The 25,959-nt window shown below is 40.4% G+C and overlaps 1 long non-coding RNA gene and 1 pseudogene across 1 annotated transcript in view; one reads left to right on the forward strand and one right to left on the reverse strand.

The window, feature by feature from the left end:
• Nucleotides 1-25,959, forward strand: part of LOC138165710 (uncharacterized) — an 81,443-nt gene that overhangs the window by 27,228 nt on the left and 28,256 nt on the right. The gene's annotated exons all lie outside the window — the stretch shown is intronic.
• Nucleotides 17,060-17,566, reverse strand: LOC138165659 (small ribosomal subunit protein uS19 pseudogene; annotated as a pseudogene).

Here is a 25,959-nt window from a genome sequence, read left to right on the forward strand (position 1 = left end):
GCATCAGGGCAACTTATAGGTACATATAGCCAATCATCTTCTACAGCTCTATTTATTACCTTTTAAGGTCATACATCAAGCAAGCAGGCACTAGCCCATATACCATTACTTCCTGGCCCCCAACATCTCCCCCTTTTTGTTTAATCAGGACGCTTGTCCGGTACAGCCTTAAGCGGTGCAGTTGCAATAACCTGAATTTAGCAGACCCTGGCGGCAGTAGGGGAATGCGGGATGTTCTGGCTTGGGTCATCTCCTGATCCCTGAACCTTACCCGTCCTCAGTAACCCAACGCCCTCGGGCCCTGTCTTAGGCGGCCGTGTCAGGAGAGGTTGCCCGTCATAGAACGGATCCCGTCTTACTTCAAGGGCGTTACATGTCTTCCATGGAAGCCAGCCATACTTGAGGGTCTGCTCCTTCCTCAATGGCCATAATGGCCTTTTGTGTGAGCAACATATATCCTTGTTGTCTTCTCTGCAATCGGCAGAGGCACCAGACAAGCAACCCTATGGTCAAGAGTAACACCATACTTGACGGCCCCAAACCTCCCCAAGAGGTAAACCATTGGGTAATGTTTTGGAACCACTCAGTCCATGCTGATAATTGGGGACCAGATATGGTGGTAGAATTCAATACAACTATAGCATGTCTTAATTCATTTAACTTCAGTGTAAACTGCTTATTCCATGTCCCGTTTAAAAATGAACCCAGAGTATAGGACAGATTAGCTGCCCTAGAATATCTTTGGTACGGGGTGGAGGTCACACAAAGACCGGTTGTGTGCCATTGGCACCCCATGAGACCCATTTCCATTATGGCATCAATTTGCTCTTGCTGAGATAAGAAATTCTCATTACCTTTAACCAAAGCCGTGGTCCCTACTGCAGTGGACCCAGCAATACCAAGTCCTAAAAGCAGAGGTACAAGTATGGGCTCTTTTCTGTCTAGGCAAATTTGCATGCTCTCGCCCACCCTCACCGGAATAAAAGTAAGGAGAGGGGGCCTCAATGCATAGACAAAGGTCAGAGCTGACCAAGGGGAGCATGTGAATAGACAGTTTAGATAAGACTTGGGCCAGGTGGTTAAGGAGACAAAAGGCAAGGATAAAGGAGGGTGTGTGCCGGCTGCGGATGACCCTTGGCCCATAATGGACCTGATGACTGGATAGGACAAACAAAGACACAGAAGGGACAGAACACAGCAGAAACACAAGATACGACACGTAACAGTTCTGTGCACAGTACCAATCACGCAAAACATGTGCCACTCATTCTAAACAAGCAACTAAGTGGGACTCGAACCCACAATTTAATCACCCAACAGGTAATTAAGTGGGACTCGAACCCACAATTTAATCACCTAAACCAGAAAGAGTAATTAGGTGGGACTTAAGGTGTTATCTATCTGCTTCTTAAAAGTGATCGGGCCTCCGGCAAGGTTGAAGGGAGGAGGACGGCTTCCTTCCGCCCATTCGGCAGCCCAGGCGGCCGCCTCCCATGTAGGGACTTCCTCTTTTTTTTTCTGGGCGACGCCCTGTAGGCGTTGAAGTCATGCACTTCCTCTTTTTTATTTTTTGCTGCGCCACTGACTCCTCCTTTCCGGGTTCTTGTTCCCAGCGAACAGCGCGCGGAGCCAGCTCCTTCGCTGTAGCCATCTTCCCAGCTTTCTAACCCCCTCTCCGCTTCTCTCAACTCCTCCCACGGATATTGAGGAGGTCGGCTAGTCGATTCCTCCTCCGACTCCTCACTAGAGGAGCCTGCTAAGGATGTCCCAACCTGAGTACTCACCGGGCAGGACAGGGGCAAGGGTTTTGGGTTGAGTACCGAGTCCACCATTCTATAAACGGTGAAATCGGTTGGGGTTAATGACCCCGGGTTTGTTCCCTCATATGAAGCCATTTGTTGTCCCACCACGGCCCATCGGCCTGGCTGCACCCCCGCATGTTGTATCCAGGGACAGATGGTCCATATTTTTTCTACAAACTGGCAGCAAGTTCTTATCGGTATCTTTACGCTGCCCTTCGCGCACACTTTGTAAAGCTGCGCGGCAATAACTCCTTTCTCCTCAGGCAAAATTGCGGGGACACTTCCTGCCCCTCCCATCTTCTCAAAGGTACTCTTTACCAATGAGGCTGTCTGGAGAGCTAAGTTACAGCCCAGACGGTCTTCTCGGACCCTACCCAGGTCCCACGTTGGGCGCCAGTTGTGGGGGGCTATTGATATCCCGTCCTCTCACTTACCCATAGTAAATCTTCGGTAGTCACCGGCCTCCTAGGAGGAATTACCAGACAGAGCACCCGAGGTTTGCAGGAGTTGTTTATTTAGGCTCAGCTACATCGCGACTGCCCTGAACTTCCTCATCAGGGCAACTTATAGGTACATATAGCCAATCATCTTCTACAGCTCTATTTATTACCTTTTAAGGTCATACATCAAGCAAGCAGGCACTAGCCCATATACCATTACTTCCTGGCCCCCAACACTCACCCATTTGGATTTTCCTGTGTTGCTAGATATAGGGTATATGGGAGAATATATTACCTAAGGTATTGGAAGGAAAATGTTTGCACATTTGTTATTGCTATAACGTTAAATTAAATATCTCATTGTAAAAAGCTAAGTTATGTAAAGTGAACCACTTACATTTGTATAGGCCACTAGTCACTATATAGGATGAAACTGGGGCACTAGTCACTAGCCTGGGTATGAAAGTCTAGGCCCTTTTAAAGGCTAATAGTTTTTGGTTAGATGCTTATTTGTTATAGAGCTATACCTGTGAGAATTCAGGATAAGGGAGCATGGGGGAGGATCCTCAGAAAGTTGCTCTGCTGAATACCTAGGGATGGCACTATGTGGTCTCATCTGACTGGTTCTTCTCTTCTATTCCTAAAACTGAATTTGCATGAATTATACTAACCAAGGAAAAATAAGTTACATATAGCAGATAGAGAGTTGGCCTCAAAACTGCACTTTGAGTGGTCCCTGACAGAGTAGACTTCAAACTTATTTAAGTTCCTACATAGCATAGGTCCCACTAAATTCACATCCAAAGGTTAAATATGGATGGTTAAGGACTCAATGAGTCATTGCCTCAATTACAATGGGTCTTGGGTTACTCCCAAAGGTCATTCCTTGCTTCTTTGCTCCTTGTATCACTGATGTACTGATTCTGAAATTATCCCTGACCTCTGACTGCTGGATTTCTGTGGCTCATCCTCCTAACCTTTCAAAACTCCCAAGGGTGATGTGGTCTTTCACCAGATATGAGCTAAGGAGTCCTTAAATGAAGCCAGAAGAAGTTGAGTAAAACAAGGAAGAGATGAAGCTGACAGGCCTTTCTGAATGCCTCTGCAGATAATCAAAGATCTTTCTCTTTAAAACATGGTTGCTCAATAGAACTAGATACAGAATGTCTACACACACTCCACAGTCTTTCCAAGGCACTTTCCTTGCATGTTGCAGTTTTCCCAAATCGGGTATCATCCCAGATTCTCTTTGTGGAGAGATGCTATTTCAGGTACTTTATTCATACACCAGATCCCCATTACAAATCGATTGGTTTTGGCAAACAAAACCACCATTCAGAGAGTTAAACCTGAGCTTAACATCAGGAATAAAACCAGAGGTCAGGCAGTCAGGCAGAGAGAAGATGCTAAGAGAGAATAAGAAAGGGATTTGGTCTATCAAGAAACTATTAATAAGGACTGCTAATGCCCTAGATCTACAGCAAAACAAGACCAGGAACAAAAGAACTGACTGATTTTATGGGGAATGGCTGGTTATCCAGGGGGTGTGATAAGTGGCGGTTCCCCAGACTATGGACTTCACTTGGGAGTCACAAAAGATTTAATATGTGTGAGGGTGGGCTCATCCCAAAAACACAAGTTTTCTTTCCCCGAGGCCAATTGAGGTAGCATTTGATAGTTCTTTTCCTAAATGTAATGGAGGGGGGAGGGGCAGAGGAGAAAAATGTTCAAAATATTCTGTGATTCTGGGAGAGTCTTCTTCACTTACTCTCCATAGTGTTCACCATATTTTAATTATTGAAACTGAATGTAACTGATGGATCCTTATTCTAGCTAGCCCTCCATTCTCTTGGGAATCCTTTGTGTAAAAACCAGAGCAAGTCAGTGATTATAAATGTAATTTTCTTTTCTTCTTTTTTTTCTTAGTGAAAATGGGAAAAAAGCCAAAATGCCGAGTATCTCTCTCATTCCCAGATGTATTTTCCATTCTGGGAACTCCCTGCCCAGTGAAAACAATTATTCTGTATCTTCTTAATGCCTTCCACTCCCTGAAATATCTTTTACCTTGTTTCCTACAAGGCTCACTTGCCAACCATCTATAACATAATACAGTGTCTGAACTGTGTTTATTAGGGGATAAAACCCCACACCTTTTTGATCATGTCGAAAGGGATGACTTTTCACTGCATACGTTTTCTCTTTGAGTGATTGTATACTTTCTTTTATTTCTTGATCCATAATAGTTTAGGATAGAGGTTCTTAGTGTATGTGGTGTGTGTGTGTGTGTCGTGTGTGTGTGTGTGTGTGTGTGTGTGTGTGTGTGATGAACCCTTTTGACAGTCTGGTAAAGCCTGTGGAACCCTTCTCAGAATAATGTTTTTAAATGCATAAAATCTAATACATTGGATTACAAAGAAACCCGTGCTACTGAAATACAATTATAAAATATTTTTTTGTTTGGTTTTTTTTTTGCTTTTTTTGGAGGGCAATTGGGGTTGTGACTTGCCCAAGGTCACATGGCTAGTTTTTGTGTTAAGTGCCTAAGGTCAGATTTGAACTCAGGTCCTCCTGACTCCAGGGCCGGTGCTCTATTCACTGCACCACCTAGCTGCCCCTATAAAATATTTTTAAAACCAAGTCCCTGAGACTTATATTAAAGACATGTGTTCTAGAAGGCATTATGGTGGGGACAACTAGCCTTTGACTTACAGTCAGGAACCTCTCTCTATCACTAAATCACTTAGGCAGATCACTACCCTATTCTCTTCCATAAACTGAAGTAATAAGACTAAATAACATTCAGGGATCCCTTCTAGCACCTGTTGATTAGTTCTTCTACATTCTATTTTTTAAAGCAGCAGAAAAGAAAGATGAAGATACCTGTTCTGAGGATTATGCTATCTTGAAAATCCAGAATAAGGACGTTTAGTTTTGAATATCCTCCCACCATGCCCCACTCCCTACCTCTTTCCCCTTGTGAACAAAGTACAAGCTTAGGCACTTGTCAAAGATAAAATATTCATGAGGTCATGGATTTAGAGCCTAAAGGAATCTTTGAGGTTATTGAGTCTGACTCACAGTGGGAAAATGACTTATCCAGGGAAACACAGCTAATTAGCATCTGATACTGTGGCTGTTGCTGTTGTTCAGTTGTTTCAGTTGTGCCCCCTCTTGGTGACCCCATTTGGGGTTTTCTTGGCAAAAATACTGGAGCGTTTTGCCATTTCCTTCCTGTTCATTTGACAGATGAGGAATCTGAGGGAAACTGGAAGAAGTGACTTGCCTAGGGTCACACAGCTAATAAGAATCTGGGGTCAGATTTAAACTCAGGTCTTCCTGACGCCAGTCCTAGTACCCTATTCATTGTGCCACCTAGCTGCCTATCCATTAGTGTCAGAGGCACTTCAAAATCAGGACTTCCTGATCCCCATTTCAGTACTCTCCATTACACCACACTACCTCCCAGAAGAAGCAGATCTGAGAGGAACTGTAGTGCCAATGTAATATTCACAGCGTTAATGGTCACTAAAAATATGCCTGCATATTACTCAATTGTAAAATATAACAGACTCTCTACATAAAAGACAGAAGCAAAACATTTATTCAGACACCAGAAAACTAAATCTCAAAACCAGTAAGCCGATTCCATCATAGTAGCAAAGAAGTTAAGAAGCTATGACAGCACAGAGAGCCATAGGATCCTTGAGCCTTCCCACAAACCAATAGTTACTCACAAGCCTGTCTCCCTTGGATGTGTCCTCTCCTCCCTCCAGTTTAGCTATTCTCACTCCCAGCTTCCTGTGGGCTCTGCTTCACTCTTCAGCAAACTTTTCCCACCACAGGCTCCATGTGATTACATTCTGTTTATTAGGGGCAGGGTATATCTTCAAAGCAGGGAAGGTCTTCAAATTCCCTTAAGCTTATTAAGGGGCAGGGAAGATCTTCAAATTCCCATTACCAGTACATTCAGCCCCAAGATCTTTCATGTTCCTCATATAGCAAAGATACATTAACAATACATTTCATTACATAGATTAATAAGAGTTTAGGGGTAACGGGTATCAACAGAAACATGCAACAATTTGACAGGCATAATAGTAAATAAGCAATATCTTAGGGTGGGGGCTTGGGGACAAGCACCCCATCTTTCCCCCCCTCAAACAAATGGGCCTCAGAATCTTAGGGTAAGGGGCCAAGATCTCTTCTCCATAGCTACTTCCAGCTGAAATTGGATATAGAGCTGTCCCTGCCCCAAGAGGTCCCATTGGAGAGGTCATTTCTTTAGCTGGCATTTGGAGCTCAGTCAATGCCAGGTCCAAGCGTGACACATAACAGTCATGGACAGGTGGTGGCATCCAGCTTAAGCAATAAGGCATCTGTAGGTGGAGGGTACTAAGCTTGCAGGAAACAAATAAGAAAACAAGTTTAACAGACAAAAAACCAAAAGGAGACAAATATAGGGTCAGCTGGGCTTCTGGAGTCCATGAAGTCACTATCCTAGCCTCATTCACAGTAAAATATATGAGTTAAGGGTACAATTTGGCAATCATCTTCTCCTAAATCAACAACAGCCACAGTATTGTCTGTCCCATGTGCTATAATCTTCGCAATCTTTGGAACATTATCTGGCTTCCACTTTACCCATACTTTAGCTACCAATTTTATTCTATTAGTACAAGCAAACCCTTCAGTTCCTTTGATAGTTATTTCAGAAGGAGTATTATTTCACAAGGAATAATAATCATTTGGACTATTCTATCATTTTTACAAAACTGTAAGTGTTCTTCATCCAAATTTTGGAACGTCACAATAATTTCTCCTTGATAATTAGAATCTGTTACTCCAGTCAATATATGTATTCCTTGAGATGCTAATCCTGATTTGGGTAATATCCTTCCAAAATGATTTTTAGGGATTCTCATACATATTCCAGTAGAGATATTTCTTATTTCTTTTCTATCCAAACAAAAGTCCTCTAAACATTGTAAATTATATCCTGCTGAACCAGGTGTTCCTGGATATAGTGCTAGGACATCTGGCCTCATAGTCCAATACTCAAAATTTGGGCTCTTATGTGTCTGCTGTTTTCTAATTTGCAGATTTGGGGTCATCATTGTGGCTAGAGGCATACTTCCTCCTAATGGTTTATTATTCAAATTACATAAAGCAGTGAACAAATTATCCTCCCAATGTTGATACAAATTTTTCTTTCAATAATCCATTCATTCTTTCAATTAACCCAGATGCTTGTCGGTAATATGGAATATGATACATCCAGTCTATATTGTTTAGTATATAATATCTCTTCATTTCATTACCTTTGAAATGTGACTCATTGTCACTTTGAATCTGAATTGGGGTTTCATAATATAGACTTATGAGATCTAGAGTTTTACAAGTGTTTTTCTGGGTTGCATTCTTATAAGGACAAGCCACTAGTACACCTGAATGGGTGTCAACACAAGTACATATAAATTTGCATCCTTTATCTTATGGTAGAGAATCAATACAATCTATTTGCCAAATGTGAGCTGGAAGTTTTCCTCTTGCTATCTCCCCAATTACTACCCGAGAAACAGTTTGTTCCTTTTCCAGTTGACCTATATGACATTTCTCTGCTATCTGTTTTAACAACGAATGAGAGATACTTGTACCTTGATCTTGTGCCCACCAGTGTGTGTCCTGGACCCCTAAGTGTCCAGCCGTTTGATGGACCCATTTTACTAATACTGGATCATCAGTTGTTTTCAGAGTAGGGACGACATGTTGAGACTTTGCTAGTCGATCAGCGTGTGTATTGTACTCACCTTCTGCATGGTGAGGATCACATGAGCATCTACATGAAAAACTGACAAATCAGTCACCAAAGACATGTCCCATATATCTGCCCATAATTCTTTGCCCCAGACTTGTTTACCACGAATTTCCCAATTTTGATTTTTCCACATGGGCAGCCATATAACTAACCCATTAGCTACTGCCCATGAATCAGTAAATATATGCCACTGTCCTCCTTGTTCTATTTTGATGACTTAATGTACTGCCATAAATTTTACATATTGAACACTTCCACCTATACCAGTACTTTCCAAAGTCCACCTAGTACATTGGCTACTGCTTTCCAATGTCCTTTATGTCCCAAATATTTTTCTTTCCCATTAGTAAACCATGTATGTTTCTTCTCTTCTTCAGTTAATTCATCATATCTGTCATTCCATTTTACCAAGGACTGTACTAACTATTGCTCTGGTTCAGAAGATGTATCATTTCCATCAGTATCAATATTTGCTATAGATTCGTGTAGAGCAGAAACTCCACTCTTGCCTGTTTTAGCTCTATTTTGAATATACCATTTCCATTTAATTATGCTGGCCTTTTGTGCATGTCCAGTTCTGTGAGAAGCTGGGGTACTCATTACCCAGGTCCTAATTGGGATTCCAGGTCTTAATATCACTTCATGGCCAAGAGTCAGTTGTTCAGTCTCTACCAAAGGCCAATATGCTGCTAACAATAAAGGAAGTTTCCTAGACCAAAATCCTAAAGGTATATTTCAACTTTGTTGTTTCTGCCATAAACTCCACTTTGCATAATCATCCTATACTTGTAATTAATTCCACTGGGTCATTTTGCATAGGCCATAAATCTAAGGCCAATTGTTTAGCAACCTTGGCTTCTTCAACAGCTTTACTCTGCTCAAATCCCCAATCAAATTCATATTTCTTCCGGGTATCTTTATATAAAGATTTCAAAAATCTGTCCCAGATACAGTGTGTGATGTTACCAATATCCAAATAATCCTATAAACTTTTGGGCCTCTTTCTTATTGGTAGGTATAGGAAAATCCTGAATCTTTTCTTGGGCTTACGGGAGAATCTATCATATTCCCTCATTCCATTGTCTACCCACAAGTTTTACATTTTGAACTGGCCCTTGAATCTTTGCAGGGTTAATTTCCCATCCTCTGCTTTTCATATGCTCAATTAAAAGCATCAAACTCTTCTCCACTTCTTTTACATTTTTTCCCTGTATCATAATATCATCAATGTAGTGGGTCAGCTGTACACCAGGTAGCTTTAATTCATCCAAATGTTCAATCACAATCCTATGACAAATAGTGGGGCTATGCAGGTATCCTTGTGGCAGGCAGGTGAAAGTATATTGTCTGCCCTATCACGTGAAAGCAATCTTGTCCCATTGTTTAGAATCTTTTGGGATGGTAAAGAAAGCATTGGCTAAATCAGTAACTGCATACCAAGTCCCATCATATTTCTGGATCCTTTCTATTAAGGTGACAGTATCTGGAACAGCAGCATACAAAGGAGCAGTCACCTTATTCAGCTGTCAATAATCCTCTGTTATTCTCCATGTCCCATCTGATTTTCATATTGGCCAAACAGGATTGTTCCATTATGTGATTGTAGTCACTAACACTCCTGCTTCAACATATTCCTTTATACTATTGGTAATTTCGTCTTGCCCACCTGGCATAAGATACTGCTTTAAAGTAATTACCTCACAAGATTCAGGTAAGGTGATTAGGTCCATTTTTATTTTTTCCACTAAAATTGTATTAATTCCTATCTTCCTTACTACAAATTGGTATCTTCCTTCAGCTGACAAATTCAAAGGGTAGGCCTTGTAATCATGGATTTACTGGCCTAAGTCATCATCCAGACCATGTTTTAGTAGAATCATATCTATGATGGGACGAGTGGAGGTTTGCCTCAGGATGCCAGGATGGGTTTGGGGGAAGGGTCACTGCTTTACCTTGGCTATTCTTTATTGGCCCATGTCTTACCCCACCCTTGGTCCCTTGCCTTGCCCTGGTTTACTACACCAAATTCTCCTTCCTAGGGCCTTCCTTCCCAACACAACCCTCCAAGTATTTCTCCAAGGGTAGATTGAGTTGCCAATGTGGTGGGAGGACATGCAGAAGATAGTCAACCCCAATAAGATAATTATATTTATTTTATCTTTTTGAGAAATTGTTCCATAGGTTTCCCATTAGCTGGTGATTTTATTTGTTTCCCTGTTAGTAAAGCTAGTCTTTTTTTTTAAACAATGTTTGATTAAAGAGTTAGATTATATTATCTGTGCAATTATACATCCTTTGCTGGAGTGACATCCTTTGCTGGAGAGTTGACCTGGCTGGTATTTGGTCCATAAACACCTCCCCCTCTCCCCAAGCTGAATTTGCCCGTGGCACAAGAATTCCTAATTATGGCTCTGGAAGTCAATAATATTCAGCACTTTTTCTGAGGAGAGAAGAGAATAGCTCTGGTCAATGACTAATCTCTGTCTCCGGTCACCTTTTTATAATGTCATTTTGATACCACTACTTTCTACTGTCCTTGCTTCTTGTGGGTGTCAGTGTCCTGGCCTCATGGGACTTGGCATTACCTGTTGGTTTGGATATAAATGACATCTTAGGCAGCTCACCAGAGCCACTAAAAAGGGTATAGTTCTATTCAGACACAGCCATGAAAAGACAACACCCTCATTGCCTCAGATAATGGAATTAGTTCAGAGGAACTTTCAGAAGAGATCCTATTGGAGGCTAGAGCATAAGGAGAGAGATACAGCAGTCAGCATAATGTTTTAGAAGCAGAAACAGAAGGCTCCTGCTGGTTCTTAGTGTATTTTGGCTCCAGGTCACTGAGAATTCCCAGAAGTGCCTGGAGCTAATGCTGTCAGATCTTTTCCCCAATGCTGATATGACCCAATACCCTTCCTGAACTTTAAACCCAATGAACCCTCAAGTGCTATGTAATGCTATTGAAGCTTAAGCAACTCCAGTCTTCTTTCTCCTGGGAATTTTTTTCATAGAAATTATGTGGCATAGTTTCCCTTCAGAGCCTGGGTAGGGGGATAGGGCAGATCTCACTAGCTGGGTAACCCTGGTCAAATTACTTGACCTCTCTGGGCCTTGGTTTCTTCACCTGTAAAATGAGAGAGTTGGACTAGATGACCTTTAAGATCTCTCCCAACATTAAAATGCTATGCTAGGGAAAATGCTTTCAGATGGGGAATGGGAGAGTGGGGTATGGTTGTGTGTATTTTTAAATTTTAATATGAAAATGAAAAAGGGCAGGGAGCTTTGTCCTGAATTCTTCAGAATTTCCTAACTATTGGTTTCTTGAAAATATCATTTATAGGATCATAGGATTTTGAAGTAGAAGGGTCATTAAAAAGGTTGTTAAATTCAGCTCTCTCATTATACATATAGGAAACTGAGGTCCAGAGGGTTAATGGGACTTGCTCAAACATTTAATTTATAAACAGTATGTCAAAAATTTGGCCAGGCCCCATTTTGAAAAAAATATATGCCATGTCACTAGGAACCACTAACTCTAGGCTTCAAAGGCCACTTGTTTAATAGACAAGACCCTTCGCAACAAGTTATTTAATATTTACTGATCAATAAAATTTAGTCCCATATCTCCAATAGATGATGGTATTTACTCTGAATTTTATAGCCCACTCACTATGAAATCAAAGAAGGAAAGTATGCATGGTGATAAAAAGCTGAGTCATGTGAATCTAGGATATAACCAACTGTGGCTCCGGTCCAAAGAACATCCAGGAGAGGGCTGCTTTTCCTCAGGGGAGTAGAGAATTTACAAGAAAAGCAATGTGCTGGGGCAATCCTTGGCCAGCGCCATAACTAGCAATTCTGCTACCTTCAGCAGAAAGCAGGAAATAAACTCTCAAAGTCAACTTTTTTTTTTTGGAGGGGGGAGGGCACTGCAATTGGGGTTAAGTGACTTGCCCAAGGTCACACAGCTAGTTTTATGTTAAGTGTCTGAGGCTGGACTCGGGTCCTCCTGACTCCAGGGTCAGTGCTCTATTCACTGTGCCACCTAGCCGCCCTACAAAGTCAACTTTTTAAGAGAAATTTGGATGAGGAGGCAACTTTGAGGAAAGACCTTGTACCTCAGGACATAAGGTCCTGTGGTGAGAGACCCCAGGATAGATATCATCAACGACAGTTGGGGAAGTGGAGAGAACAGGGATGGGTGAGGTTGAAGAAGAGTTCATCTAAAATGTGCTAGGTCTACAAAATGGCATGATCATTCTGCATGGGGAGTCCATTATTCCAAGAGACATAATCATTTACTGGAAATAGCCTAGAGTCAGAAAATCTGGGTTTGAGCCTTGATTCCAACTATTGTGGGACCCTGAGAAAACCATTTAACCTCTATGGGACTCAGTTCCCTCACACACAAAATAAGACCTATAGTACTTGTGCTCACTATGGGGGAAGGTAGGTGGTGTTAGAGCACTTGGCCTGAAGTCAGGAAAACTCATCTTCCTGATTTCAAATATGGCCTCAGACACTAGCTGTGTGACCCTGGACAAGTCATTTAATCCTGTTTGTCTCAGTTTCTCATCTGTAAAATAAGCTGGAGAAGAAAATGGCAAACACTCCAGTACCTTTGCCAAGAAAACCCTAAATGGGGTCACAAAGAGCTGACACAACCGGAATGACTCAACTCCCACCTCACAGGGTCATTGTTAGTTTCCAATGAAATAACATATGTAAAGAATGTTGTAACTATAAAGTGTTATGTGAATAGCTGGCATTATTATTCACTGCTTAATGGGGGAGTCATCCAAAGTGTAGAAGTGAGTGGCAGGATCAGAGCTATGCATTATGTCCCCCTCATCAAATCTCCCTCCTCCTGTCTCCCCCTAGCATTTCAGTGCTTTGTGGCTATGTGACAGCTAGATGGCTCCATGCATAAAGTACTGGGCTTATGGTCAGGAGGACCTGAGTTCAAATTCAGCCTCAGATACTTACCCTAGGCAAGTCACTTAACCTCTGCCTGCCTCATTTTCCTCAAATGTAAAATGCAGATAATAATAGCAACACCTTCCCTGGGTTATCAGGTACTTGGCACAGTGCCTGGAATATAATATATAAATGTTAGCTATTATTATTATTAATTATTACTCAGGAGGGGCGGCCAGGTAGCACAGCGAGTAAGAGCACCGGCTCCAGTGTTGAGAAGACCTGGAGATCGAATCCCGGGCTCAGACACTTAGCACCCACCTAGAAACACCTGGCCGTGTAACCTTGACCAAGTTACTTAACCCCAATTGCTTAGGGGCGGCCAGGTGGCTCAGCGAGTAAAGAGCACCGGCTCCAGTGTCGGGATGACCTGGATCAAATCCAGGCTCAGATACTCAGCACCACACCCAGAAATAATAACTGGCCATGTAACCTTGAGCAAGTTACTTAACCACAATTGCTTTAAAAAAAAAATTATTACTCAGGGACCCTGAACTCTGTAGGTCTGGCCTCCCTAGGACACTTCCCATGTGTCAGACATTTGCTCTTAAAATAAATTTCTTGTCTTGTGTATCCCTCACTCCCATTCCTAGCAAATTAATTTGATTTTCACACACCCCCCCCACACACACACAATGCTCAGTGTTTGGTGAGTATTAATAAGTTAGTGCAATCTATCCCTTAGATAGAATATTGCTATAGATTATAACTTAACCCAAAGAAATTGTATTAGTAATGAATATTTCCAACTGGTGAGGAAGATTTTTTGGAGGGGTAGAACTCTTGGTGCCCCTAAATTGTGCCACATGGGTGGACTAAGTACCTACCCCAACTACAGCTTATGATCCATTTTGTATAATCATTTTATGGTTAGACGTTGTCCACGCTTCAGATAGATTATAAATTTATACCATCTATTCGGAGGGTTTCCAGCAGTAGCCCAAAGACAGTGCTCAACAGAGTAAATACATAAGGAATGCTAGTAAACGAAATGGAAGGGTATACTGTAATGATTCTTGGACTTGATATCAGAAGACCTAGGTTCCAGTCCTAGCTCAGACTTAAGCTTTAATGGATAATAGGCAAGTCATTTAACTACCCTAAAATCTGAATTTCCTAACCTGTTAATATAATAATATTAATATATAATTATATAATATGTGATATATTTGTATAGTATATGCAATATATTATATTATACATTTATATAAAGTGTGATATATTTTATATTACATATACTAAATTTATATGTAATATATTATATACAATGCATTTCTATATAATATATTATATAAATATTATTTTATATTAATTAATAATAATAATCCTAATCTGATAATACTTTTTCAACCTGTCTTACATGGTTTCTGTGAAAAAAGTACCTCATTAAATGACATATAAATGTGATTCATGTTAAAATTTACTCTTTTGGGCTCAAGGCAGGGCAGAAAAGATGATTCATTTATGAGAAAAGTACTTTCCTAAATTCTACAGAAGTACCAACATCTATTATTCACCCGTAGTAAGCTACATTGTCTTTCTGTGAGAAGGTAACCTTATCTCTTTTTCCCCATTGCTTTTTTTCTCTTTGGCCTCCTATCTTCTTCTGATTGTGGGGATCTGAGGTTGCTTTTTATAACCTCCTTGTTTTGGCAGATTTAGCTATTATTAGACCATTTTTATCTTTTTCTAATGTATTCAAGCTTAATTACATGTTTTTCTTTTTCCTTTGGTTCGATTGTACTAATTATGTAGTATTAAGTCTGTCTCAAGTATATTAATAGACATTTCATTGTCCCTCCATTTACTAAATTGCCCAGGATTTGCACTTTTAGAGTGCTTGCCATTCATGGTATCTTCACTTGTGTAAAAAAAAAAAATTTTAAATAGTGCAGGCTAAATCCTATAGGTTTGATTCTTTATGTAAAATAGTACTTAATGGTTGAAGAAGGACTAGATGCATTCTAAGAGCCTACCAGCTATAGCTGTATGTGAGTCTAATTGAAATTAGGCAGTCCTGTTGTCAATCAATTAATAAGAATTATTTTAAAATAAAGTTTGCTTTTTATTGGTTTTCCCAACAAAGTATAATTGAAATTTTTGGATATTCAAGATGTTGAAATATTATTTTCAAAATTATATTTTTCGGCCTCATTTAAACTTTGGACAGAGACAGAGTCACTACAGTGGTGGATCTATCTAGATAATAGCAATAAGTCAATTTTCAAATAAAAATGACATTGTCTACTGAAAAGGGTTAATGATTCCTCATCTATATAATTTAATAGACTGCCAGTACCTAGAATAATGGTTCTGGTTGAATGAATGCAGCTTAGCAGCTCAAATAAAAGGTATTATTAATTTCTCTAGAAAGTAGAGTTTTATTTGTGAGCTCTCCTATTCTAGACAGCATGGTGGGGTGGAATAAACATTGGAAGTAAAATAAAGTATCCTAACTTCATACCCTGGATTTGCCACTAATGCTTGCTTGTTAGACCTACCTAGAGTTTGGGTAGGAATAGGCAAAGGAATGAAAACCAAAAAGTCTCCACTTTGCTCCTTTGACAGTTCTGATAAAACGTTTGTCAATTTAGAGGAACTTGAAAAAAATTAAATTACTAAAATGAAATTTCCAGGTGACATAGGAATTTTAGCTCTATCCCAATCCCCCATAAACACAAATAATTTTAATAAGGTCATAATCTGTGTAACTAGAAGCAAAAAAAAAAAAGCTATTCTGTCCTTAATATTCTTTTTTAGAGGGGGGAAAGGCAGGGCAATTGGGGTTAAGTGACTTGCCCAAAGTCACATGGCTAGTAAGTGTTTCTTTATTTTTTTTAATCAAATGCTTCTAGTTTACATAATTCATTTCCACAAGATTTTGAGTTACAAATTTTTTCTGTGTTTTTCCCCTACGCATCACCCCAAAATATTGATCCCACTAGATGTCCCCTCCTCTAAACTGCTCTCTCCCATATCTTCACCCATATCCCCTCTGACTTTCCAGTAGGGCACAGTGGATCTCTATGCCACAGTGCCTGTATATCTTATTTCCCAGTTACATGTAAAATAATATTGATAATTGTGTATATATATATGTATGTATATATTTTAAACATTTGATTTTAAAACTTTGAATTCCAGATACATTCCCTTCCTCCCTTGTCACCCCATCCCCCTACTGGGAAGATAAGCAATTCAATATAGGTTGTATTTGTGTAGCTATGCAAAACATTTCCATAGTAGATACATTGTGAAACACTAACTATATTTCCCTCCCTCCTATCCCACCTCCTATTTGTTCTGTTCTCTACTTTGATCCTGTCCCTTTTCAAAAGTGGATGCTTCCAACTTCCCTTCCCTCCAACCTGACCTCCCTTCCATCATCCTCCCTCTCATCCCCTTCCCCCCTACTCTCCTGTAGGGTGAGATACCCTATTTAGTGTGTATGTCATTCACTCCCTAAGCCAAATTCAATGAGAATAAATTTAACCCATTCCCTTTTGCCTTCCTATTCTTCCCCTCCATTGTAACCATTTTCCCTTGCCTCTTCTATATGAGATAGTTTACCCTGTTCTCTCTCCCCATCTCCTCTCCTTATATTCCTCTCTCACCTCTTAATTTCACCTTTTAAGTATCATTCTTTCCCATTAAATTGGTCCTGTGCCCTCTATCTATGTATACCTGTAAACATATATACACACATTCACATACATATTCATATGCCCACATAGCCTTATATATGTATATATATATATATTTCTATTCCCTTCAATTATGCTCATACTGAGAAAAGTTTCATTAGTTGCAATTATCATTTTTCCATGTAGGAATGTAAATAGTTCAACTTTGATAGGTTCCTTATGCTTTCTTTTCCCTGTTTACCTTCTCATGCTTCTCTTGCTTCTTGTATTTGAATGTCAAATTTTCTATTCAACTCTGGTTTTTTTCATCAAGAATGCTTGAAAGTCTTCTATTCCACTAAATGACCATATTTTCCCCTGAAACATGATACTCAGTTTTGTTTTGTTTTGTTTTTAAGAATCTTCTTGTTTTTATTGTTGGGATCCGGGTTACTTGAGAGGGATGAAACGAGAGGAATGGGTGGCTCCAATACCAGGTCGGCCATGTTTCACAGGCTTGTAGGTGATAAAGAATTCGCCCAGGTAGTGTCCAATCATCTCGGGCTTAATTTTTACCTGATTGAAGGTCTTACAGTTATAGATGCCTACCATACTTCCCACCATCTCAGGCAGGATAATCATTTCTCCAAGATGTGTCTTCACTACCTCAGGCTTTTCCATGGGGGGGGGGGAGGGCTCCTTCTTGGCCTTCCTCAGGTGCTTCAGGAGGGAATGCTGTTTGCACCTCAGACCCCTATTGAGTTGCCGTCGCTGTCGAGCTCTGTACAGCTGCATGAGTTGTTCATAGGACATGTCCAGCAGCTGATCCAGGTCCACATGGCAGTAGGTGATCTTCTGGAAGGTTCACTTTTTCTTCTGCTCCACTTCTGCCATCTTGTCTGCTGTCAGGAAAAGACCGCCCCTGATTGCGCAGACGCAGATATCACTCGAAGGCACCCTAGGCCAGCGCCCATGATACTCAGTTTTAATGGGTATCTGGGATTCTTGGTTTTAATCCCAGCTCCTTTGACCTCCAGAATATCATATTCCAAGCCCTTAGATCCCTCAGTGCAGAAGCTGACAGATCCTGTGTTATCCTGATTGTGTTTCCACAACATTCAAATTGTTTCTTCCTGGCTGCTTATAATATTTTCTCCTTAATCTAGGAATTCCAGAACCTGGCTATAATATTCATTAGGAGTTTTCTTTTGAGATCTTTTTCAGGAGATCATTGGTGGATTCTTTCAACCTCTAGTTTGCCCTCTGGTTCTAAAACATCAGGGCAATTTTCCTTGAGAATTTCTTGGAGGATGATTTCTAGGTTCTTTTTTTTGATCATGGCTTTCAGGTAGTCCAATAATTTTCAAATTATCTCTCCTGGATCTATTTTCCAGGTCAATGGTTTTCCCGATGAGTTATTTCACATTGCCTTCTATTTTTTCATTTGTTTGGATCTGTTTAATAGTATCTTGATTTCTCAGAAAGTCATTAGCTTCCATTTGCTCCAATCTAATTCTCAAGGAATGATTCTCTTCAGTGAGCTTTTGAGATTCTTTTTCCATCTGGCAAATTCAGCTTTTTAAGGCATTCTTCTCCTCATTGCCTTTTTGAGCCTCTTTTGCCATTTGAGTTAGTCTATTTTTTAAGGTGTTATTTTCTTCAGTCAGGTTGTTGACTCTCATTTCATTATTTTCTTGCATCATTCTCATTTCTGTTCCCAATTTTTCCTCCACTTCTCTTATTTGCTTTTCAAAATCCTTTTTAAGCTCCTCTATGGCCTGTAACCAGCTTGTATTTTTCTTGGAAGCTTTTGGTGCCGGAGTTCTGACTTCACTGTCTTCCTCCTGTTCCATGCTTTGGTCCTTTCTGTCCCCAAAATAGGAGTGTAAGGTTGGATTGCTCTGCTTCCTTTGCTTCCTTTGCCTGCTCATGTTGTCACTCAATTACTTCACTTTTGGGCTTTTTGCCACAGTAGGACTCTGCCACCAGACAGGGGAGCTTCATCCCAAATGCTAGGGTTTTCTCTGCTACTGAAGGTATTCGTTGGGTGCCTCCACATTCTCTGGCAAGCTAGTCATACACCCCAGGACCTCCACTCTAGATCGCAATTCAGATCCAAGTAGGTTAAAGCAAGAGCAATTACCCCTCAGACTGTACACTTGGTCCCCCTACGGTATGCAGGCCAGGAGCTTAAACTACCATGTGGAGGCAGCTGCTCTGCAGCCTCAGCAGCTTCTTGTCCCTGGGCAAAGGCTGACCACACTCCCAACTGCTGGATCCCAAAGTCCACACTGTACTGACCTCTCACTTTGTCCTTAGCATCTATGTGTTGATAATTCTGGAAACCATCACAGATTCTGGTGATCTGAAGTCCTTCCAGCCTCTGATTGGTCAGGCTCCCCTGGGGCTAAGACCTCCGGCTGGCTCGGGGCTGGGGTTGGCTCCCAGAGCACTGTGCTGGCTGCTTGCTGCCGGCCTGCCAGGCTGTCCTCAGTGGGAGGTTAGCTTCTCTGTGTCATTTTGTGGGTTCTCTAGCTCCAAAGTTTGTTCAGAGTCACCTTTTACATGAATTGGAGGGAGTGGGAGCCAGAGCCTCTTGGAGGTCCTGTTTCTACTCTGCCATCTTGACTCTGCCCCCATGGCTAGTAAGTGTTAAGTGTCTGAGGCTGTATTTAAACTCAGGTCCTCCTGACTCCAGGGCTGGTGCTCTATTCACTGTGCCACCTAGCAGCCCCCTATATCCTTAATATTCTGAGCAAAATACTAGTCATAGGCTCTAATTGCTGCAAGAAACATTTAAAAAAATCTAGCGTTTCTTCCTCCTTCATTCAAAGATGAGAGAAGTGAGACTCAGAGGTTGAGCAACTTTTTCAAGGTCACATAGCTTCAGGGCCAAGATGAAGATCCAGGTCCCTGATCCTATTATGTCACATTTACTCCAAATTTTGTTCTTTGACTTTGGCCTTTGGAGAAATTTCATACAATGTTGGTAAGGATAACTGTTGAGGATGATACAGATTTGGTAAAAGTCTATACACTTGGTAAAACATTAAAGCTGGAAGGGACTTTAGATATCATCTAATACAGCCCTTATTTTACAGATAAAGGAAACGAGAGCCAGATTAAGTGATTTACCTAAAATCACAAAGGTATTATATGAGGGATCCAGGGATCCAGAATCAAATCTTATCACTATCAGTCTAGGAGTTCAGTCTACTATACCACACTTCAGTTGCTTTTTTCATTGTCATAACTTATCAGGGTTGAAAGTGATATTATTTCTGTAAAGATCTGGTCATTCTAAATACATCAAAATCAGTGTGTAAACTTTGGTGGTATAAATGTGAGTTTCTATTTTACAAATTTATTATAGTATTCTGTTTCATTGATCACCTCTGAAACTGAAGTTGGAAGTAACTTATCTGTATGCTAAAAGTCCATTACATTAGAATACTAATGAGGATTTGGTAGTAAATTAAGAAGAAAATATTATTTTAATAAAGACTATGGGTATGTGAATACTGTCAGTTACTTTCCTTGAAAAAATAATTTAAATGTTTTACTAATTAAGTTAAAATAAGAGTTTAAGTATTTTAGACAGTGGCAAATATTGATACTTATTTTGTTAATGATTGAAACATTTGAATTATGGAAAATGTGGGATGGATAGAAATTTCTTGATTTTACAGATCATATACTAGATAAGAGGTTTCAGCCTCTTACTTAGGTGGTAAGTGACTGGCTTGTTTCAACCCTCAGTAACATCCATATGTTATATTGGGGTGTGTGGAGTGTTCAGGGAAAATAAGCATCTTTGATGTGAGGGCTTGCTGAGCCCTGAAAAGGGCTGCTCATCCACCTTTGGTGTCCATCTGTCACCCAACTCTCACCTGTGTATCTAAGAAGCTATAGCATATGCAGTGATGGGCTAAACCAGGTTAAGGGTAACTGAGAGGCCTCAAATCTGTCAGTGAGTTAGGGGAACATCTACTCCAAATATGTAAAGACTTCCCCTGGCTGGAATGGGTGGATGAAAATGATTTGTTCCAACAGCCATGAAAGTGACTGAAGCAGGTGCTGTAGAGCATTTAGAGCTTGGTCAGACATGGAAGATGCCTGGGTCATCCACTGAATCCCAAGCCATGACCAGTCATCTTGACTTTTGTCTTGCCGCTGTATGTTGATGATTCTGAATGAGTGAGGCTGACATCTTTGTACAACTCTGCCTCACTTAAGTCCAATTCACAGTGCAAGTTAAGACACAACCCCAGGAAGTCACGGGTTCCCCTCAAAAAACTAAGAACAACAACACAACATCCAGAAATCATAGCACCAGAGCACATGTGCTCCTAAAATCAAGATAACAGACAAAAAAACTCAAGAAGGGCTTTCCGAAGAATTATGAAGGGGACAAATTAATCTTGGCACTACGCTCTAATAAAGATGAGACACTTTCCCCTTAGGGTGAAGTGCTACAACTAAGCAAAACATACTTAAAACTCTCCAGCAGAAAGTGCTTTAGAAGTGCTTAGAGGAAGGCTTGTTCATTGGGGATGGAAATAGGCTAATTAGAAGAGAGGATTGGGGATTGAGTATTGAGGAAGTATCAATATGAAAGTTGTATTCACAGCTCCAAAGAGGTCCTTGGAGGACAATTTACTCTAATTCTGTACCATGCAAAATCTCAGAAATCAGCAGAATACCTTGTGGATGGACTAGATCCACACCACATCTGTACCCTTTTTTCATACTTTAAATAAGCATAGGTTGCTAACCTGAAAAGGAAGTGAGCTCCAGGGTACTGGGTGGCAAGAATGAGAGACAACTGGCATGAATCCCTTCACCCTCAAGGCAGAAAAAGAAAAGAGTTAAGTCCTCAAGTTTTGCTCAGTAGATCATTAAATGGGAAAATCTGGGGTAAAGGTAGAGAATGGTGATACAGGGTAAGAAGGCATGGGAGACGGGGCAGCCAGGTAGCACAGTGAGTAAGAGCACCGGCTCCAGTGTCGGGATGACCTGGGGATCGAATCCCGGGCTCAGACACTTAGCACCCACCCAGAAACACCTGGCCGTGTAACCTTGAGCAAGTTACTTAACCCCAATTGCTTAGGGGCGTCCAGGTGGCTCAGCGAGTAAGAGCACCAGCTCCAGTGTCAGGATGACCCAGGGATCAAATCTGGGCTCAGATACTCAGCACCACAACCAGAAATAATTGGCCATGTAACCTTGAGCAAGTTTCTTAACCCCAATTGCTTAAAAAAAAAAAAGAAAGAAAGGGAATATGGAAAGCCACAGCCTTCGAGATGTCAAGACTTATGCTTCTGAGCCAAACAGTAATCAGTGAAGCTCAAGTCACAGAGACTAGTCAGATTCGCCATGATTTTCTATTTTGATAGTATTAAAGGTCTCATGAGAAAGGATCCACTTAGGAGAAATAATAGCAACAAAAACCTACCCTTTCTTGAGCTAGTGCCAACAAAGCTTATAAAGACTTTTCCCTCCACAGAGGAATTATCTGTGCCAATGAAATCGCAGATCTGGACCGAACAATTTTTGCATAATTGACTTCATTCTGAAAGAGAGCCTTTATATCTGTATTATGTTCAACAAAGTAAAATATTTTGAGGTTTTTGCATATGAAAATCAGCTTCCTTTCTCATATTTTCATTAAGGATATCCTCACTATGTGTGTAGTGTATAGACCATTCTCATAACTATTTTGTAAAGTAGTGAAAGAAGTCATTAGATTTTCTTAGTCTTTTTTTTTTTTGGTAATATTAAAATCCTTTATTTTTTTTCATTTTTTAAGCATTAACTTAAAAAATCTCTGTCACCTCCAGCATAAACATTTGCTGTGTGTACATGGTTTGGTTAATTTACCTCTCCTAATTTTATTTTCTTAAGTGCCATTGAAGGAATTATAGTCCAAAAATGGTAGTTCCACTGACACTGATGATGAAGATACATTGTTATAGAGATGTTGGTAAATGCTTTTTCCCTATTTATTGTCCTTATTCCAATTTTTTCTACAAATTATTTTGGAATGATTATGTTTAACTGGATCTTGCACCAAGTTTGCCTCAAATTTATTCATTCCTTCAATTTTATGTTTACTGTTTTTTTTTGAAGTGACACCACTTATAATCTTCTACCATTCTGTTCCCTAATGATTTTTAAGAGATTTGTACTCCATGTTTCTCTGCTTAGTGAGGAGTTCAAGCATTTACTGGCTGAAACAGTTTCTGAGCTCTTTTGATCTCCTTGTTGTAGTGATTGTTTTATCTATCAGTTAGAATCAGTGATTTTACCTTCATTTCTTTTTTTTTCAGATGCAATAACATTGGAGTTGGAGATCTATTTATTTATATCTCTTTTGTAATTGCAGGTTGTACTCATGTCATGTTGAGTTTGACCTTTATTCTAACAATTTGATAATATAACTGCACACAAGCAGCTAAGTTGGAAACAACCCCCATGTCAGTAACGAACTATTTCTATGGCTCAGTCTTCTTTTTCAATCCACATCTCAAGGACAGGACACTGTTTAGCTGTTGAAGGAAGAAAACATGCCAGTGACTCTGGGAATTAGGGAGTGTTAGAATGAAAGGAAATTTTATTTATTCAGGTTTTGTCTGGACATTGAGAAGCCCATGTGAAATCCACAGTATGGCCCCAACACTTAACTGTTCAGTGTGATACAGCATTGGCTCTAGATCTAAATCCTGCTTCTGATATTGACTGCCAGTGTGATGTTGGGTGAGTCATCTAAACATCCTGGGCCTCAGTTTTCTCATTTGTAAAATGAAGGATTTGGACCAGATAAAGCTTGAGGTCTCTCCCAACTGCAGTTTCATGATGATAGAATTTTCTGAGTCTATGATCTAATTGTTACTATATACTCAGAGAAAGATCTCCAGAGTAAGCGAGGAAAGGCTGCTTTTTAGGGACAGTACTTGGTCTAATGGAAGTGCTATTACTTTGCTGCACACATTGATACCCTTAAAAGAAATAAAAATCTAACAGATGAAACCACAGAGAGTTCTGACTTCTGTGGATGCCATAACTGTATGAAAAGGCAAAATCTGGAGCATTACTTATATGGGGGAGTAGTTACTTGGCGGGAGGCTCAGAGGATAAATAGATGTAGAAATTACTGAGAAATCCATCCTTTGGAAGAGACATTGGTGATGAAGATTTTAAAAAGCCTGCCAAAGAAATTTCAGCCAGTTAGGAAGTGAGCACCTGGAGCCTCAGAAGCTTCGAAAGCCAGAGGAAATGCCCTTGCTATTCTCAGCAATCCTGGCAAAAGATTATGCTGTGATAAATATGGAGATGAACAGGTGATTTTTGCTGGGTCAGACCCTGTAATTACTATAGGGATTTTGAAGCTGACATTACCTCAGAAGAGGTATTCAGCATGTTTGTTAGACGCATTTTCCTATAGGAAATACTAATAGTCCCGCAAATGTATTGAATGACACCCACTTTTACAAAACAAGAGGGGGAAACCTGGAAAGAAGAGTAGGAAGAAAAACCTTAGAATACATATCCTGCATTACTTTATTTACTTTCATCTCTTGTGATGGAGGCTCGCTCTTGATTTTTTTTTTATCACATCCTGAGTGCTTAGCATATGCTCATCACTTAATAAATATTTTTTTCATTTAACATTCAGCTGACCACCAGTAATTTCCCATGTAGTATCTCCCAACAAATTACCCATGGATCACTCCAGGCCCACAGAAACACAAAATCTGCAGGTGCTTTATTTTATCAATAAGCATTTTGAAGGAAAAAAAAAAATCTATAAAAGGCCACCTCTGCATGACCCAGAAAAGACTACAGAGGAGAATTACATAGACTCTCTTACTGAGTTCCTGGAAAGAAAAATACGAGAAGTTAAGCCCAACAAACTGGGCCAAATTACTGCAGGATGATAACCTGGAACAAAGCAGTAACATCAAAATGAGAAAGCTGCATACGACAAGCAAGCAAAAATCCCTGCTCACTCCACATACTTACACAGAGGTGGCTGATTTAATTGTAGGCAGGTCCACTGTGAGAGGAGGAGAAGGAGCTGTCTTCTTGTTATTCCTATTAATGTTCCTAGTTCCATTCCATAACAGAAAATGAGCAAGAGGGAAGGAGCTGAGCAGGGGAAACTAGCCTAAGGACCTCTGTCTAAATACTTAAACTCTTATTTTAATTTAACTTAATTAGTGAAACATTAAGGACACATTTATTAAGGACTCAGGTCTCCGGACTTCAAGCCCAGTTTTCTATGCATTGTACCATGCCTCTAGGAAATCTTAAATTTAGTCATTGGATTGTAGATACGGACCTAGAAAGAACCCCACTGGTCATCTAGTGCATTCCCTTCATTTTATGGATTGCCAAGAAAACACAAGTTGCAATCCAGTGGGGGGGGGGGGGGGGGAGAGGCAATGCCCAAAAGGAAGCTGAAAGCAGGGGAAGGGAGAAGAGAAGGTGCCAACTCAGAGGAATGGTGAAGATATCAGTCAGAGAAGTCCTAAAGTGGTACAGCCAGGTGCGAAATGACTTGGAAATGCCTGAGCTGAGGTATCTCCTAAAATGGAGGTTTGGAATTCATGACCTCCCCTCACCCTCCAGTCAGAAAAGGCAAGAGGGTAGTGACGAGGTGGAATAGCAAGGCTCATGATTTTTTACAGGATGATGAGGTAATCCCAGTTATAATCTTCCTACAAACCAGGGGAATGGTGGAGAAGTCCATAGTGTCACCAGGTGAGACCACAGTAATAAGCATGAAAGATAGAATTTGAACCCATTTCCTCTGGCTCTACAGACAATTTTCTTTCTACTGAATCACGTTTCTGGTTCTGCTATCCATTATCTATGTGACCTTTTAGCTCTTTAGGTCTCCTTTTGTTCATCTGTAAAACAAAGTGGTTAGGCTAGTGAAACGTGACTTAGGTAGTAACACTAAATGATCCAACATAAGTACATGATTCCATAAAAGGGAATCGACAGGGGGCCAGCTAGGTGGTGCAGTGGATAAAATACCAGGCTAAACCAAGAAGAATCATCTTCCTGAGTTCAAATCTGACTTCAGGTACTTTCTAGCTGTATGACCCTGTGCAAGTCACTTAACATTGTTTGCCTCAGTTTCCTCATCTGTGAAATGAGCTGGGGAAGGAAATGGCAAACCACTCTAGTATCTTTGCCAAGAAAACTCCCAAAAGGATCGTGAAGGTCAGGCATGACTGAAAATGACACACACAAACAGTAAGTCAAATTTTGTTGTGAGCATACAACAAAAAGGG

Source organism: Petaurus breviceps, unplaced genomic scaffold, assembly GCF_028583685.1.
Source record: "Petaurus breviceps papuanus isolate PSGF00001 unplaced genomic scaffold, PetGlider_PUasm1.0 214, whole genome shotgun sequence".
NCBI classification, from domain to species: domain Eukaryota; kingdom Metazoa; phylum Chordata; class Mammalia; order Diprotodontia; family Petauridae; genus Petaurus; species Petaurus breviceps.